Consider the following 6678-nt stretch of genomic DNA (forward strand, 5'->3'; position numbering starts at 1 on the left):
AGAAATGTTCCTTCTATTCCTATTGTCTCCAGAGCTTTTAGGATGAATGAATGTTGAGTTTTATCAAAAACCTTTTCTGCATCTGTGGAGATAATCATGTGATTCTTGACCTTGGCTCTATTGATGTGTTGGATTACATTTATTGACTTACGTATGATAAACCATCCCTGAATCTCTGAGATGAAGCCTACTTGGTTTTAGTGTATTTTGTTAATGTGTTTCTGGATTCTGTTAGCTAGAATTTTGTTAAGGATCTTTGCATCTGTGTTCATCAAGGAAATTGGCCTGTAGTTCTTTTTTGGTTCAGTCTTTTCCTGGTTTGGGGATGAGTGTGTTATTGGTATCTTAGAATGAGTTTGGTATAGGTCCCTCCTTTTCTGTTTCTTTGAAGAGCTTGAGGAGTATAGGTATTAGTTCTTCTATTAAGTTCTTATAGAATTCTGTTGTGAATCCATCTTGTCCTGGGCTTTTTTTTTTTTGTTAGAAGACTTCTGATTGCTTCCTGTATCTCATTTTAGGATATTGGCTAATTTAATTGACTTACTTCTTCTTTGCTCAATTTGGGCAATTTGTATTTCTCTGAAAATGCATCCATTTCTGCCAGGTTTTCTTTCTTTAGAGAGTATAACTTTTGAAAGTAGTCCGTTAAAATTGTTTGGACATCTTGGGTACGTGTTGAGATTTTTCCCGTGGCATCGCTCATCCTGTTAATATGGGTTTCCTCTCTTCTTTTTTAATCTTGCCAAATGTCTATCAATTTTATTTTTTTTCAACCAGTGTTTTGTTTGGTTAATTTTGGATATGATTCTCCAAATCTCTATTTCAATAATCTCTGCTCTTAGTTTGGTTATCTGGCTCTGTCTAGTAACTTTAGGTTCCATTTTTTCATGTTTTTCTAGCTGTTTTAATTGCAACATGAGATTATTTTCTTGGTCTGTCTCTATTTTCTTGATGTGGGCACAGAGGGCAATAACTTTGGCCCTCAGGACTGCTTTTCCTGTGTCCCACAAGTTTCTTTATGAGGTATTTTCATTTTCATTGAGTTGTAGAAATTTTTAATTTTTTCTTTAATGTTTTCCATTGCCCAGACATTGTTTAGAAGTGTGCTGTTCAATTTCCATGTATTTGAGTAATTTCTGCAGTATGCTTTGTTATTGAGAACTAGCTTGATTCCATTATGGTCAGATAGGATACAGGGGATTATGTCAATCCCCTTGAATTTGCTTAAGTTCCTTGCATGAACTATGATATAGTCTATTTTGGAGAAAGTACCACGAGCTGCTGAAAAAAATGTGTACTGTGTTGTTTTTAGGGTGAAATACTTGGTAAATGTCAGTACTGCTTGAAGTATGGCCTCACTTCATTCGGTAGCTTCTTTGCCAATCCTCTGGTTGGTAGACCAGTCCTTTGGTGAGAGTGGGGTGTTAAAGTCTCCTAGTATTATCATATTGGATCTATTTTATTCTGTAAGTTTGAGAGTATTTGCTTAACATATTTGGGTGCACCAATGTTTGGGGAATGTAAGTAGATGATGGTAATATCCTCCTCTTGTATTGTTCCCTGTATTAATATGTAGTGTCCATCCTTGTCTTTTTGTATTGATTTTAATGACAAGTTTATTTTGTCCGATATCAGGATTGCTACACCTGCTTTCTTACTAGGGGCATTTGATTGGTAGATCCTTTTCCAACACTTCACTCTGAGTTTGTTTGCATGTTTGGCTTAGAGGTGGGTCTCCTGAAGGCAACAGATGGATGGGTCATGTTTTAGGATCCAATCTGCAGTTCTTTTTCTTTTTCTTGGTGAATTAACCCGTTAATCTTAAGAGATAGTATGGAGAGATGCATTATGGTCACTGTTTTTCTTCTTTCCTTTCCTCCTGTGCTTGCTCAGATAGACTTCTATTAATGCCTGTCTGGGTGCAGGTCCCTGTTCCTTGTTCTTTTCTCAGGTTGTGTTCCACCTCTTATTAGTCTTTCGAATGCTGGCTTAATGTTTATGTATTAATTTAATTTGCTATTAAAAATTTTCAGTTCTCCATGGACTGTGAATGCTAGCTTTGCCGAGTATATCAGTCTGAGTTGGCAGTTATTGGCTCTCAGGCCTCATATGTTACTTTCCCAGGCCTTTCTTGCATTGAGTGTTTGTGTGGAGAGATCTGTAGCGATTCTAATATTTTTCCTGTTGTAGTATAGCTCCTTCATTTTTGCTGAATGCAAGATTGTTTCCTTATCATTCAGATCTATCATTTATACTATGATGTGTCTAGAAGTATTTCTCCTGGCATCCTGCTTGTTAGGTGTTCTATATGCTTCCGTTATGTAGGTAAGATTTTTTTTTTGAGATGGGGAAAATTTTCACCAATTATCTTGTGGAATAGGTGTTGCATTCCCTTGCTTTGATATTCTTCACCTTCGTATATGAAGGTTAAATTTCTTGGCACTATCTGCTTGCTCTTGAATTTCCCTTTGGCATAATTTAAGTGATTTTTCCATATCTGTCATTTTTTGGTCCAGGTGATGTATTCTGTCTTCTGTATTCCATTTTGTTCATTCTGTTAATTGTGGCTTCCATTGTGGTTTGCATGGAGGAAATGGACTCATTTATGGATTCGATGTTGATTTTCAACATACTAATCTCACCTTTTAATGAGGTGTGTACTGCCTCTATTTTGTCACTTACCGCATGACTTACTGAGGTGTGAGCTGCCTCTGTTTTTGCATGCTTCTCCTGTTTGATCTCCTGCATGCCTTTCAAAATTTCGACCCTTTTTTCTTTCAATTTCTGGTTTATTTCTCGCTTTATTTCTTGAGTCATTGCCTCCAGCATCTCTTGAATGTAGTGTTTGTCTGCCATTCCTACTTTGCTCCCACTGGGGCTATCCCCTGGGTTGCTGCTGGCATTTAAGTATAGGTTGCTATCCTAGGTGTTGATAAACCTTGTAATCTTTCCCTGTGATTTTCTCATGGGGATTCAGGGATTTTTTTCAGACTAATCTGAAATTTTTTCTTGGTCAATAGGTGTCTGTCTTTGCTTGGTTACTGTTTCTGTGCTGGTAGAGAGAGTCTGTACCTGATCTCGGTTCTGTTGGGGGCCGACCTCCAGCTGCTGGTCTGACCCACACAGGGTTCTCGGCTCTCTGTTGTAGATCACTGGCAGTTCCAGCCCTTAGAAGGGTTGAGCAGCTTAGACTGCTCCTGTTTGTTCCTACAGGTGCTCTTGGCAAGTTCGGATGTGCTGGATGTACTCTCCCAGATGCTGGAATCTGCTATGGGCTCCTGATGTTTTGTTTTGTTTTACTTTTATGGCTAGTTGTGGGCTTGAACTCTAGGCTTGGGTGCTGTCCCTCAGCTCAAGGCTGGCACCCTACCATTTGACCCATAGCACCACATCTGGCCCTTTCTGCTTATGTGTTGCTGAGGAATCAAATCCAGGGCCTCCTGCACCTAAGACAAGCACTGTACTGCTGAGTCACCTTACCAGACTAAGCTCCTGACTATTATCAGGTGCTGGCGGCCTGTGCTTTCCAATTCCCAGCCTAGAATATATGGGTAGGTTTCTTGTGGGGTTTGGGCTCCTCTTGTCCTGAACCCCCCCCCCCCCGGGTCTTTTGCTGTCACAGGCATGATTCCCAGGGGCTGCTGTTCCCTGTTTTTCTCCCCTTTGCTGAGGCGTATTCTCAGCTTCTGATTTCAGTTGGGAGGAGGTGGTTATGTTGCTCAGGCACCGGATCCCCAGGCCTGGTCCCGGCCCCCAGCCTGGGGCACACCGGTTGGACCTGTGCTGCCGTGTATCCCACCTAGATTACACAGCCTGGAGTGCACAGTTCAAATTTCTTCCACCGTTGGGTGTCTTGACCCAGTGGTGCTGTTCCTGTCTTGGGAGTTTAAGCTCACTTCCAGGGTCTCTCTTGTTCTAGCGTGGCCAGCTGAGTGTGCTCTATGGGCTAGTGGAGCTCTTGAACAGTTTCTGGTTTTAGTGGGTCCTGTGGTGCAGGTTTTGGGGTAGGGGGTTTGGGGATTCCCACTAGCACTGGTCTCCCTTGAGGAATACACTGTCCCCTGAAGGGTACTCACCCTGGTGCTAGTTGTTGTTTCTGTGTAATGTATATTGCTGGTTTCCTTGCAGTCAGAGTTCCATTGAGGTGGTTATGGCTGGGCTGAGAGGTGTTGGCTCTATGTGTTTCTCTTCTGTCACTGCCTCCATTGACGCTGTTCGGGTCCACTACACGGGATGGGCCTCCGGCCTGCACTCGAGGGGTAGGGGAGGGGCCTCTGTGCAGGTTCTGAGTGCTGGGGTTTGTTTCGGTTTGCGCTCTCCGGATCAACACCAGTTCCTTTCAGTTCTTCTGCTCTGGTGTTCTGTGGGCATCTCGTGTATCTCTGGGGTTCCTGCCATGGGGCAGAGTTGCTTTGGTGGCATGGAGCCTCTCTGCTCAAATGGAGAGTGAGGGGTAGGGGTGGGATGTTCGTGTAAGTTCCCTGCTCAGAGGTTTCTTCAGTCGTCATGATTAGCAGGTCTGACACTGGTACCTCAGGGGGCTTTGGTGCAGGTGATCTGCAAACAGCCCCCTGAGTCTCTGGGACACCGGCAGCTCCCACCAGGCGGGCTGGCCATGGCTTGGCACGCTGTTGTGTGGCCAATAGACGTTGGAGGAGGGGTGTTCATGCTTCTCTGTTGTGAAATTCTTCTGTTTAACTCTATTTTTTTTGTTTTTCTGCCTCCTGTTTTTCAATGGATGTTGGTCTTTTTGTTGTTGTTGGTCTCTTGGGGAGATTAAACGTTGGAACTTGAATTCTCTTTTTGGTTGGGGAAAGCTGTGGCATTCTGCTACTTCCTCATCGCCATCTTGGTCCCCCCTCGAGTTTTTGCTTTTTTTAATCAGAAATAATTTTAATTTATCTGTTGAAGAGAGTACTAAAGAAACTAAAGATATTTCTGGTGTTTATCTGAAAAATTATACTTTAAAATATTCTGTATTCTGTTTGTATAATATCCATAATCTATTTTATTCTTTCCTAGATATGACTTTGAATACTACATTGTTTTATAATATATAGGTTCAATAATAAATGTGTCCTTTCAGATTGCATTCCATACAGAAACAGTTTAAGATTCCTTTTTTACTAGGTGCTTATCGTATACTTCTTTGGAATAAAATGACAATGTTGTCGAATTTTAAAAGTTTTGTTAAGATTATGCTATGTAAAGTCCTTTCTAAGGTGAAGATTTAATACACTGATGTCAAACTAACTTATATATATGAATTACATGTATTGTTACACTTGTAATTTTGTAATCAACTTTTTAATAATTGTTTTCCATTTCTTGCATGTGAAGAATGAAAAATATGGCATAATTCACAGATTTTCATATCATCATGTGCAATTGGCATGTTTATCTCTGTATTGTTGTAATTTGGGTATATGTGCTGCTGAAGCATGTAATGTCTTAAAATTTAGATAGTTAATGATACAATATTTATAGAGGATTATATCCTTGGGTGCCTATTTGTAACAAGGAAACCTTGATGTTCCTAACAATGCTACTGATCTTATTTCCCTAAAATTCTGTGTATAATGGAAAATAATTATATTGTTCAGTCGATTGCCTACGTTTGCAATTTTTTGTCAATGACTATTTTAAATCTTTTTCATTTTAGATTTAATCATACTTTGAAGCATTTTAAGCTAGGTCCAAAGGGGATGGCTTTTTCAAGTATTTATTTATCCAACTGAGTTAGCTCTGTGGAGCTAATGGATTCAAAGTTAGCCTTACTTAAGAGCTCCTTCTAAACTTCTGCAGCTGAAATTTTTCCCAAATGAGGTCTTATTTGCACAAATGTCTACCTGACACTTTACCTTTCTTCCATGTAGGATCAACCAGAATATCTTACCTTGACAGCATAAATTGTCTATCTTGAACAAAACAACTCTTAGTTACAAGGGATCCTAGAAAGTTGAACATTTCAGACAGAACTGCTCAGACTAGAAGGTTTTTATCAAAATATAATTGTTTATTATACTTACCATTTCAACAGTTGCTAAAGCCAAGAAGGTGAAAAAATTGTTCATATGCACGATTAACTAATTTCCTGGCCTGCCTACCTTCCAACCAGGCAGGAACTTACACTACTGCCTTTCTATCACCAAATATTTTCATAGCTCCAGGAGAAGCCCATATGTTTCTCCTTGTTATTAGGCCGTAAATTGGTAATGTTTCCTCTTGCCTCCAGTCTGTAAATCTACAAAAGTTAAAGGTTTAAGTCTAACTCTACCAAACACTGAGGTAGAGATAATGGAATAATACTTTAAAACAGAGTTACTTTTGATCCTCTAACCACAACAGAACAATGCAAAATATGTGCCCCTTTTTATTATATTATCTATAATTATATATTTTATATTTATATGTGCTGAATTTATATTTCACACAGTGAAACTTACTAAAATCAATTGATAATTTGACAAATAAATTGATATTTATTTATTCCAATAAATAGAATTGAAATATAAATAATTAAGTTTAGAATATATATTAGAATATAAAAAGGATCAATGCAATGTCTTCGGTATAAACTTGTGAGACCTTCTAAGTTTTCGTGGTCTTCTGAATTCACATTGTTAAAAATCAATGTTGTTTTCCTCTAATCTATAAGAGATTTTACTCTGATGCTCT

At 39.3% G+C, this 6678-nt stretch overlaps 1 pseudogene; it reads right to left on the minus strand.

The window, feature by feature from the left end:
* Nucleotides 1-5344: 5344 nt before the first annotated feature.
* Nucleotides 5345-5443, minus strand: LOC122103012 (annotated as a pseudogene).
* Nucleotides 5444-6678: the final 1235 nt, after the last annotated feature.

Source organism: Dipodomys spectabilis, unplaced genomic scaffold (assembly GCF_019054845.1).
Source record: "Dipodomys spectabilis isolate Male_0828 unplaced genomic scaffold, ASM1905484v1 ptg001306l, whole genome shotgun sequence".
In the NCBI taxonomy this organism is placed as follows: domain Eukaryota; kingdom Metazoa; phylum Chordata; class Mammalia; order Rodentia; family Heteromyidae; genus Dipodomys; species Dipodomys spectabilis.